Source organism: Oncorhynchus mykiss, chromosome 9 (genome assembly GCF_013265735.2).
Source record: "Oncorhynchus mykiss isolate Arlee chromosome 9, USDA_OmykA_1.1, whole genome shotgun sequence".
NCBI lineage: Eukaryota > Metazoa > Chordata > Actinopteri > Salmoniformes > Salmonidae > Oncorhynchus > Oncorhynchus mykiss.
The window spans coordinates 32,704,807-32,717,370 of record NC_048573.1 but is presented as its reverse complement, the minus strand read 5'-3'; the positions used below and the strand labels follow the sequence as shown (position 1 = coordinate 32,717,370).

General features: G+C 40.5%; 1 protein-coding gene across 29 annotated transcripts in view; it reads left to right on the top strand.

The window, feature by feature from the left end:
- The window catches only part of LOC110531933 (collagen alpha-1(XXV) chain), a 356,708-nt gene that overhangs the window by 238,704 nt on the left and 105,440 nt on the right, over positions 1 to 12,564 (top strand). The window lies entirely within an intron of this gene.

Sequence of the window (12,564 nt, the reverse complement as noted above, 5' to 3'; positions counted from 1 at the left end):
ATGGATCAGACAACATCGTTTTTATTGATCTGTTTGTCAGTGTCAGCAGAGTAGGCTGCCCTGTTATTTTTGTTGTATTAAAAAAAAATGGGTGTCCCGTACCGGTAAGAAACGTAATTTACTTTCACCCCTGATTAAAATGTATGCGTGTGTAGAGTGCGTGTGCTAGCTTGTGTGTGATTATGCTTGTGTGTGTAACTCTTCACAGTCCATGTTGTTCCATAAGGTGTCGTTTCATCTGTTTTGTAAATCTGGTTATACTGTTACATTATTTACTTGATGTGGAATAGAGTTCCATGTAGTGATTGCTTTGTGTAGTACTGTGCGTTTCTCCGAGTCTGTTCTGTACATGGGAACTGTGAAGAGACCCCTGGTGGCATGTCTTGTGGGGTATGCATGGGTTGCTGATCTGTGTGCTAGTCATTTGAACAGCTTGGTGCTTTCAACATTTCAATACCACTCACAATGTCATCAGCATACATAGACACACAGGCTCATGCCAGTGGCAGGTCATTAGTAAAGATTGAAGAAAGTAAGGGGCCTAGACAACTGCCTTGGGAAATGCCCGAACCTACCTGGATTATGTTGGAGAGGCTTTCATTGAAGCCTCTCCCTATATTCATGCTGAAAGTCTGTTGTTAATTTGTTTACTGTGAAATAGCATTGTATCTGGTCAAACACAATGTTTTCCAAAAGTTTACTAAGAGTTTGTAGCAGGTCGACTGTTTGAGGCAGTAAAGGGTGATTTGCTATTCTTGGGTAGCGGAATGACTTTTGCTTCCCTCAACGCCCTCACTTTCTTGAAGGCTTAGATTGAAGAGATGGCAAATAGGAGTGGCTATCATCCTCAATATTCTTCATCCAAGTTGTCAGAACCAGGTGGCTTGTCATCAACCTCTTCACCTCGTCCAACCCACTTTTTGGAATTCCAAATTGTAAAGCTTGTCTTTCATGATTCCGTTATGAATGGATGTGTAGATTTGGAGTTTGTTTTTGGTTTAGAGTTTGCTTATCTTGTCAATTAAAAAATAATATAATTAGCCATATCAGTCGGTTTTGTGATGAATGAGCCATCTGACTCAATGAAGGATAGAGCTGAGTTCACCTTTTTGCCCAAGATTTCATTTAATGCCCAAGCATTTTACTATCTTTCTTTATATAATATTTGTTTCACAGTACTGTTTATTCTTCTTTTTGTTTAGTCACATGATTTCTCAGTTTATAGTAAGTTTACAGTAGGTTTTACAGCTGATCAGCTGTGCAGCCAGACTTATTTGCCATTTATTTTGCCTCGTCCGTCTCAACCATAAAATGTTTCAATTCCTCATCAATCCACAGGGATTTAACAGTTTTAACTGTACTTAAAAAAATAAAAATAAATTACCCCTTTTTCTCCCCAATTTCGTGGTATCTGGCAATTGTTGTAGTAGCTACTATCTTGTCTCATCGCTACAACTCCCGTACGGGCTCGGGAGAGACGAAGGTTGAAAGTCATGCGTCCTCCGATACACAACCCAACCAGCCGCACTGCTTCTTAACACAGCGCGCATCCAACCCGGAAGCCAGCCGCACCAATGTGTCGGAGGCTACACCGTGCACCTGGCAACCTTGGTTAGCGCGCACTGCGCCCGGCCTGCCACAGGAGTCGCTGGTGCGCGATAAGTCAAGGACATCGCTACCGACCAAGCCCTCCCTAACCCGGACGACGCTAGGCCAATTGTGCGTCGTCCCACGGACCTCCCGGTAGCGGCCGGTTACGACAGAGCCTGGGCGCGAACCCCGAGACTCTGCAGTACAGCGCCCTTAACCACTGCGCCACCCGGGAGGCATAACAGTACTTTTCTTAATGGGTGCATGCTTATTAGAAACTGGAATAAACAATTTCAGAAATGTGTCAACTGCAGTGTCTGGTTGCTCCTCATTACACACTACAGAGCAGCAAATAGTATTTACATGTTCAACATAGGAATCACAGCAAAATCTTTGGAACTTTGGTTTTCCTAGATATTGCTAATATATCATGATCACTACATCTGATGGATGTGGATACTACAGATTTCTGCAGCATTAGTAAAGATGTGAAAAAAGATGTTGTAACCATGTATTGCTCCAACTGTATAATTTAAGGTATTATTGGTAACACTTTACATTAAGGTTCCATTTGTAAATGCATTATAATCCTTAATAAAAGGTTATATCACATTGGCCAAAATAGTGCAATAACTGGTAAATGTTTGCCAAATAGTGAGCCAATATTTACCTCCAGTTATTAACCATTTATAAATGCACTTACAAACGCTTATAAGATGACCCCTTATGTATCATCGTTCAACCTTATTTTCAATAGTTGCACAGTTGAATAATAATACATTTCTCACTTTTGGGTGTGATGCATTGGTGCTCTGTCCCAGGAACATAAGAGGCTGGTTTTCATGATGTGTCTTGACGCACCTTTGAAACCCTGATGGCCTGGCCAAATTTACATCCAGGACATTATTCAATCATCATCCCTAACATATTACCCGTTACCAGATGATATCATCACACTTACCACTTCTGTGTGATAGTCCAAGTATGGTGAACACTCTGGTGTTAAATGTTAACCATAATACCCTTGCTTGGTGAAACCGTGGAGGAGGTATCCTCTCACAACATGTTGGTCTTCATACCCACCCTTCATTGACTGAAAATGTTTAACGAAGTATTGAATCTGCTCTCATGCATGTAGTGATGAGTACCCAATACTGCCTGTAAGTATGTCTAAGGTCTGAGTGAACTCTCAAATCATCTGTAATTGATTTACCCACGTGTATAACTCCTAAAAGTATACCTTATTTTAAAGTGACAGACCGATAAACATTTAAAACTGAGATATCATCATTTATAAAACAGCTAAAAGTATACCTTATTTTAAAATGACAGGCACTATGGACATTTTATAAGCGAGTTATCTACATTTATAACTGCTAAAATGATAACTTATTTTAAAGTGGCAATCCACTGACCATTAACAAATGAGTTACCAAAATGTATAATTTATAGCTTAAAATAAAGTGGAACCCTTCTGGCCATTTATTAATGAGTTGCAAACACTTAGAAGAGCATATAATCTCCTCAAATATGCAATACATAGTCAGAACAAAATGTAATTTAATATAAGTATACATTGGGGAAAAACTTTAATTGCAGTGACTAAAATCTAAATCTGTAGCCTATAATTGGTATAGTGAGTAGCCTAACTAATTCAAATAAACAGGGTGTGTCTTTTTCTGCCCTTTTTAATATTACAAGTCAGAATAGAAATTGACAACAGATTAACTATTTAAAAGGTCTCATGGTCCCCATCTGAATCTTCATCTGTTTCTTTCTTGTTAAGCATTTTCCCATCCTGGAGTCTGAGACCTTATGGGAATATGTGGGAGAGAAGATGAATTTAGCATAGACACTATAGCCATAACTCTACTATCATCATTATCATGATTTATACCATTTGGCTTCGCTAGTTATGTTATTCTCTGCTATCTAAAAATAGCAGCTAGCTATTCTTTAACATTACTTGCTAACACTAATAGCTACCTACCATAGATTAAAGGGTTATATAGTTATCAACATTTTTGCTAATACACAATGTAGCTAGCTAGATTGTAAGGTAGTCTTAAAATTGGAACCACTAGTGTGTTGACAAAGGATGCTAACTAGCTAACTTACCAGCTACCTAGCTACAGACAGTACCTGAGTTCAAAGTTTCAATAACTAGCTAGTGTGCTAATCCAAAAAAGCTAGCTAAACAAATTGCATGGAAATTCTGTCATGTGGCAATCCACTGACCATTAACAAATTAGTTACCAAAATTTATAATTTATAGTTTATTTGAGTGAAAAATAGCCATTTTCCCACACATCTCTCCTTCTCACTATCACGCATTAGTTTAATTTCCCCACCCGCCATTTTTAAAAAGACCCGACGTAGCTCATCGCCTTCTTGAATTATGCAGAAACGGGCAGCATTGATGTCATGTCATTAATTTTGTTGGAAAGGGGAGAAATTGTGCTTTACAATGGTATTGACATTACAGTTGATCTGGAATTATTACGTTTTTGGGGCGCTAAAATAAGGTGAAAAGACCCCTGGTGGCATGTCTGGTGACTATACAAAATATTTGGAATTTCCAGCAGATTGTTTCTTATAAAAACAAGTGATGCTGTCAGTTAGTATATGAAAGTTATATATTACTAGTGTTAGGTTCTAATTCTCAGAGTAAAAAACTCAACGGACATTTATGAAAGCTTAACCAAGTTTATTCTACCCAGAGGGTCAATACAGCTGCATTCAGACAAAATATGTTTCCACACCACAAGTACTGTATATATACTCCAATTTAGGCACTCCTCCTTCTCTCCAATCCTTACATATATTATGGTTCGACAGGAAGACGAAGTAATAGGGTAATTAACCATAATTTCTCCCTTAAGGGGATCTGACCTGACCTCAACCCCTCATTTGCCTAATCCACAGATGTCCACCCGTATCCCCTATAGCAATCCTGTGACTTTCTCCCGTCCACCCAGCACATTCCAAAGCCATCTGGATCCTACTGATAACCATGAACTTCTGATGTAAAAATCTGTGTCTATCACTCCTTAGATACTGTATTTCTGAGTATAACAATGTTCCAAGTTTAACCCAGAATCTAACACTAGCAAGTTATTAATTTCATGAACCTTGTTTATATGTTCATGTGGACAATTTTTTTGCGCTCTTCTGTGATTCTTGATTGTTTCAAAGTGAAAGTTAAACAAACAAACAAACCTGATAAAGTACGACTAGAATTTATATACTGTGTAAATGCCTGGAATATTTCAATTTTGGAGAATCTCTTATAAAGTTAAAGTTACGTATAGTAACCCAAAGGTGTAAAACAGTAAATAATGGCTACTTCTCAGAAAGTATTAAACTACCAAGAAGAGTAAAACAAGGTTGTTCACTCTTGGCATATCTATTTATTATGGCTAACGAAATGTTAGCAATTAAAATCAGATCAAACAATCATATCAAGGGGCTAGATATCCTGGGCTTAAAAATTAAGGTGTCATTGTATGCTGTTGATTCATGTTTTATTTTAAGCCCATAATTTGGATCCCTTCACAGCTAATTGTTGAAGATAATTGTTCTAACCTCTCTGGATTCCAACCAAATTATGATAAGTGTACTATACTACGTATTGGATAACAAAAAAATTAACTTTTACATTACCGTGTAGTTAACCAATAAAATGGTCTGATGGTGAATTAGATATAATCGGTATTCATATACCGAAATAAAGAAATGATCTCACTTCAATACATTTTAATATAAAGTTAGCAAAAGTAGATAAGATATCGCTACCTTGGAAAGAAAAATACCCGTCTATTTGTTGAAAAATCACCCTGATTAACTCTTAAGTCATATCCCAGTTTACCTATATGCTTATGGCCTTGCCTACACCTAACTTGTTTTTTAAATTATATGAGCAAAAAATATTCAATTTCATTTGGAACGGTAAGCCAGACAAAATTAAATGGGCCTATTTATATAATGATATGAATTTGTTGGGCAGAATAATTAAATAAGTATTAGGCCTCTCATTAAAGGCTTCAATCATACAAAAGTTATACTTAAATCTAAACCGGTTCTCTAGCAGATTAGTAAAAATGTCTCATCCCATGTTCAAGAATGGCCTTTTTCTTTTTATTCAGATTACAAGCTCATTATATTATATGAAAATGAAATATGGTTAACAAAATTGAAGATTTCTGCCCATATCAGATATGTCTATGTCCTGGGAAATGTTCTGTTCTGTCGGTATCGACAGTCTAAGAGTTTAACCACGTGGGATGGTTAAAAGATTCAGCAGTCTGGTCTGCAACCTTTGTCCTCTCGTAATTGAGGGAAACATGGTCTGTTGAGAAATTCTCAAAGTGGGGTTTTTATTCGGAAGTTGCAGAAAAGGGCCTGTCCCAGGATCCTCTGATTACGTTAAACTCAAAAGGGAATTCTTCATTAAACAGTCCAAAATCACATTACACAATTTTACAAACAGTATCATCCTCACTCATTCATCGTATACAACAATTAGATGAAAACCTCATATCTGAGGCTATTATATAAACAGCCTTATGGTAATGTGGTCGTATTGTCTCCCATGAGTTTCACAAAATTGTACCAAACGGACCAGATCGTAGCTGGATTCTTCACTGATCTTTTATACCTTCTCCAGAACATAAATGTTGTTCGGACCTCAAGTTCCTTTGTTCTCTATGAAAATTCACTCTGTCTCTATACTGTGGCCATGAGTAGATAATCTCCTCCAGGAATTTACGACCTCTCTCTGACCACAGCAGCCTGTGTGTAGGAGACATAGAGAGGGGGATGGGGCTTGCTGTTCCCAAAGAGGGCAACGTCATGACAATATCCTTGCTTCATTCAGGTCTTGAGCTACAGGCAATTAGATTTGGGTGTCATTTTTAGCTAAAATTGAAATCTTTTAAACTCAAACATTCTAATTGATAAAAAAATATTCTTTGGGGGAAAAAAATTCCAAAAACATTATAGTCTTTGTAAATGATATAAGTTGGACTGGTGGAGTTATGTCACACATGCTGCTAACAAAAAAAATATGTGGAATTGTCTGCTCTACTCAAAATTACAAACAACTAATTGCAGCATCACCGCAAAAATGGAAGAGGGGAGAAAGTAAGGCACTTCTTCAGGCCCTGCATGAAGAACCAAAATTGGTTAAAGAAAATTGTGATAAATAAAAAAAAGTATACTAGTTTCATTTAAGGACCAAAAAATGTACAGCAGTGCCATATAGATTGCAAAATAGATGGGAAGAGATGTTCGATGTACCGATTGATTGGCACATGGTTTATGAACCAATACACAAAACAATGCTGGATTCAAAACTTTTAGTTTTTCAATGTAAATTGTTATACAAAATTCTGGCAACCAATATAATGTTATACATATGGGGGATACATCCATCCCAGCTCTGCAGATTTTGCAGTGAAGAGACATTAAGAATCATGAAGAAGAATCATTATATAATTTGTTTTGGTACTGTCCATGTGTAGCTTGGTTTTGGCCGCAGGTTCCGGAATGGCTGAAGAATTGCAACATATACCTGGAGCTAACTCTGCAAATAGCACTGTTGGGTGATTTGAAAATGTCTTAGTCAATCGATCAATAATACACTGCTCAAAAAAATAAAGGGAACACTAAAATAACACATCCTAGATCTGAATGAATAAAATATTCTTATGAAATACTTTTTTCTTTACATAGTTGAATCTGCTAACAACAAAATAACACAAAAATTATCAATGGAAATCAAATTTATCAACCCATGGAGGTCTGGATTTGGAGTCACACTCAAAATTAAAGTGGAAAACCACACTACAGGCTGATCCAACTTTGATGTAATGTCCTTAAAACAAGTCACAATGAGGCTCAGTAGTGTGTGTGGCCTCCACGTGCCTGTATGACCTCCCTACAACGCCTGGGCATGCTCCTGATGAGGTGGCGGATGGTCTCCTGAGGGATCTTCTCCCAGACCTGGACTAAAGCATCCGCCAACTCCTGGACAGTCTGTGGTGCAACGTGGCGTTGGTGGATGGAGCGAGACATGATGTCCCAGATGTGCTCAATTGGATTCAGGTCTGGGGAACGTGCGGGCCACTCCAAAGCATCAATGCCTTCCTCTTGCAGGAATTGCTGACACACTCCAGCCACATGAGGTCTAGCATTGTCTTGCATTAGGAGGAACCCAGGGCCAAACGCACCAGCATATGGTCTCACAAGGGGTCTGAGGATCTAATCTCGGTACCTAATGGCAGTCAGGCTACCTCTGGCGAGCACATGGAGGGCTGTGCGGCCCCCCAAAGAAATGCCACCCCACACCATGACTGACCCACCGCCAAACCGGTCATGCTGGAGGATGTTGCAGGCAGCAGAACGTTCTCCACGGCATCTCCAGACTCTGTCACGTCTGTCACATGTGCTCAGTGTGCACCTGCTTTCATCTGTGAAGAGCACAGGGCGCCAGTGGCAAATTTTTCAATCTTGGTGTTCTCTGGCAAATGCCAAACGTCCTGTACAATGTTGGGCTGTAAGCACAACTGCCAACTGTGAGCGTCGGGCCCTCATAGGGCTCTGGCAGTGCTCCTCCTGCTCCTCCTTGCACAAAGGCGGAGGTAGCGGTCCTGCTGCTGGGTTGTGGCCCTCCTACGGCCTCCTCCACGTCTCCTGATGTACTGGCCTGTCTCCTGGTAGTGCCTCCATGCTCTGGACACTACGCTGACAGACACATCAAACCTTCTTGCCACAGCTCTTATTGATGTGCCATTCTGGATGAGCTGCACTACCTGAGCCACTTGTGTGGGTTGTAGACTCCGTCTCATGCTACCACTAGAGTGAAAGCACTGCCAGCATTCAAAAGTGACCAAAACATCAGCCAGGAAGCATAGGAACTGAGAAGTGGTCTGTGGTCACCACCTGCAGAACCACTCCTTTATTGGGGGTGTCTTGCTAATTGCCTGTGTTTTATCTTTAATTTAGAAACGAGTTAGTTAGCACAGTATCCAAGGAAGGGCCAGAAGTATACAGAATGGTGTCGTCTGTGTAGAGGTGGATCTGGGAATCGCCCGCAGCAAGAACGGCATCATTGATATATACAGAGAAAAGAGTCAGCCCGAGAATTGAACCCTGTGGTACCCCCATGGAGACTGCCAGAGGTCCGGACAACATGCCCTCCGATTTGACACACTGAACTCTGTCTGCAAAGCAGTTGGTGAACCAGGCGAGTCAGTCGTCTGTTGGCCGGGGTTGGGGCCAGGAGGAAGGCATGGCCAGCCATTGAGAAATGCTTATTGTAATTTTGGATTAGTATGGATTTATCAGTGGTGACCATGTTACCTAGCCTCAGTGCAGTGGACAGCTGGGAGGAGGTGCTCTTGTTCTCCATGGACTTTACAGTGTCCCAAAACGTTTTGGAGTTAGAGCTACAGGATGCGAATTTCTGCTTGAAAAAAATAGCCTTTGCTTTCCTGACTGACTGCATGTATTGGTTCCTGACTTCCCTGAACAGTTACATATCCTGTTTTTGTGCTGGTCAAGAAAGGTTCCTAACTTTTGTGAAAAATCACAGCACAGTTGAGAAATATATAGCAAAAATAAATCAAAACTGGGGCCTCCAGTTATTTTTACTATTTTCTATATTTTAGAAAAATAGTGAATAGATCCAACTATACAGCCAACTATGAAATAATACTTATGGAATTACAGTGCCTTGCGAAAGTATTCGGCCCCCTTGAACTTTGCAACCTTTTGCCACATTTCAGGCTTCAAACATAAAGATATAAAACTGTATTTTTTTGTGAAGAATCAACAACAAGTGGGACACAATCATGAAGTGGAACGACATTTATTGGATATTTCAAACTTTTTTAACAAATCAAAAACTGAAAAATTGGGCGTGCAAAATTATTCAGCCCCTTTACTTTCAGTGCAGCAAACTCTCTCCAGAAGTTCAGTGAGGATCTCTGAATGATCCAATGTTGACCTAAATGACTAATGATGATAAATACAATCCACCTGTGTGTAATCAAGTCTCCGTATAAATGCACCTGCACTGTGATAGTCTCAGAGCTCCGTCAAAAGCGCAGAGAGCATCATGAAGAACAAGGAACACACCAGGCAGGTCCGAGATACTGTTGTGAAGAAGTTTAAAGCCGGATTTGGATACAAAAAGATTTCCCAAGCTTTAAACATCCCAAGGAGCACTGTGCAAGCGATAATATTGAAATGGAAGGAGTATCAGACCACTGCAAATCTACCAAGACCTGGTCGTCCCTCTAAACTTTCAGCTCATACAAGGAGAAGACTGATCAGAGATGCAGCCAAGAGGCCCATGATCACTCTGGATGAACTGCAGAGATCTACAGCTGAGGTGGGAGACTCTGTCCATAGGGCAACAATCAGTCGTATATTGCACAAATCTGGCCTTTATGGAAGAGTGGCAAGAAGAAAGCCATTTCTTAAAGATATCCATAAAAAGTGTTGGTTAAAGTTTGCCACAAGCCACCTGGGAGACACACCAAACATGTGGAAGAAGGTGCTCTGGTCAGATGAAACCAAAATCGAACTTTTTGGCAACAATGCAAAACGTTATGTTTGGCGTAAAAGCAACACAGCGCATCACCCTGAACACACCATCCCCACTGTCAAACATGGTGGTGGTGGTATCATGGTTTGGGCCTGCTTTTCTTCAGCAGGGACAGGGAAGATGGTTAAAATTGATGGGAAGATGGATGGCGCCAAATACAGGACCATTCTGGAAGAAAACCTGATGGAGTCTGCAAAAGACCTGAGACTGGGACGGAGATTTGTCTTCCAACAAGACAATGATCCAAAACATAAAGCAAAATCTACAATGGAATGGTTCAAAAATAAACATATCCAGGTGTTAGAATGGCCAAGTCAAAGTCCAGACCTGAATCCAATCGAGAATCTGTGGAAAGAACTGAAAACTGCTGTTCACAAATGCTCTCCATCCAACCTCACTGAGATCGAGCTGTTTTGCAAGGAGGAATGGGAAAACATTTCAGTCTCTCGATGTGCAAAACTGACATACCCCAAGCGACTTACAGCTGTAATCGCAGCAAAAGGTGGCGCTACAAAGTATTCACTTGAGGGGGCTGAATAATTTTGCACACCCAATTTTTCAGTTTTTGATTTGTTAAAAAAGTTTGAAATATCCAATAAATGTCGTTCCACTTCATGATTGTGTCCCACTTGTTGTTGATTCTTCACAAAAAAATACAGTTTTATATCTTTATGTTTGAAGCCTGAAATGTGGCAAAAGGTCGCAAAGTTCAAGGGGGCCGAATACTTTCGCAAGGCACTGTATTAAATATCATTAAATGTGCATTGAAAACAAGTTTCAGCTGTAAAAAAGAATCAAATCAAATCAAATGTATTTATATAGCCCTTCGTACATCAGCTGATATCTCAAAGTGCTGTACAGAAACCCAGCCTAAAACCCCAAACAGCAAGCAATGCAGGTGAAGAAGCACGGTGCCTAGGAAAAACTCCCTAGAAAGGCCAAAACCTAGGAAGAAACCTTGAGAGGAACCAGGCTATGTGGGGTGGCCAGTTCTCTTCTGGCTGTGCCGGGTGGAGATTATAACAGAACATGGCCAAGATGTTCAAATGTTCATAAATGACCAGCAGGGTCAAATAATAATAATCACAGTGGTTGTCGAGGGTGCAACAGGTCAGCACCTCAGGAATAAATGTCAGTTGGCTTTTCATAGCCGATCATTGAGTGTATCTCTACCGCGCCGGCTGTCTCTAGAGAGTTGAAAACACCAGGTCAGGGACAGGTAGCACGTCTGGTGAACAGGTCAGGGTTCCATAGCCGCAGGCAGAACAGTTGAAACTGGAGCAGCAGCACAGCCAGGTTGACTGGGGACAGCAAGGAGTCATCATGCCAGGTAGTCCTGAGGCATGGTCCTAGGGCTCAGGTCCTCCGAGAGAGAGAGAGAGAGAGAGAGAGAGAAATAAAGAGATAATTAGAGAGAGCATACTTAAATTCACACATGACACCAGATAAGAAAAGAGAAATACTCCAGATATAACAGACTGATCCTAGCCCCGACACATAAACTACAGCAGCATAAATACTGGGAGACACTGTGGCCCCGTCAGACGATACCCCCGGACAGGGCCAAACAGGCAGGATATAACCCCACCAACTGTGCCAAAGCACAGCCCCCACACCACTAGAGGAATATCTTCAACCACCAACTTACCATCCTGAGATAAGGCCGAGTATAGCCACGGCACAACCCAAGTGGGGGCGCCAACCCAAACAGAAAGATCACGTCAACCCACTCAAGTTTTTTTCTTTTTTTCTACTGTGACTTGTTTATTGTTTACTCCATGTGTAACTCTGTGTTGCTGTCTGTTCACACTGCTATGCTTTATCTTGGCCAGGTCGCAGTTGTAAATGAGAACTTGTTCTCAACTAGCCTACCTGGTTAAATAAAGGTGAAATAAAAGAAATACAATTAAAATAAATAAAAGTGACGCACCCCTCCTAACTGACTTCCCTAGTTAAATAAAGGTAAAAACAAATTGTCTTGGGCCATATGTAGGCCATATATCACAGTCACAAGGCCTTTGAATTATCAGGTCATAGAGCAAACAACGCAATTATCACAACACATAGATTGTCATATGTTGTAATATGGGGGTGGGCTTGGCATCCCTGACCTTGCCAACAGACAAAGAGCTGTGGATCAGTGGGCTCGTTAACAGTAACAAGGGGTGATGTGCAACGAAACGAGGATGCAAGAGCCCAGGTAGTTGGGTAGAACATTTATCCAAAAAACATGTTTCTTTTGGAACATCAGGTGACATTCTGATACACCGAATGTCCTGAAATGTACTAAAAACATCTCAATGACTTCCCAGGATCATAGGGAGAACTAGATAAAGGTATCATAGAGAACGTTCCCTTGTTAT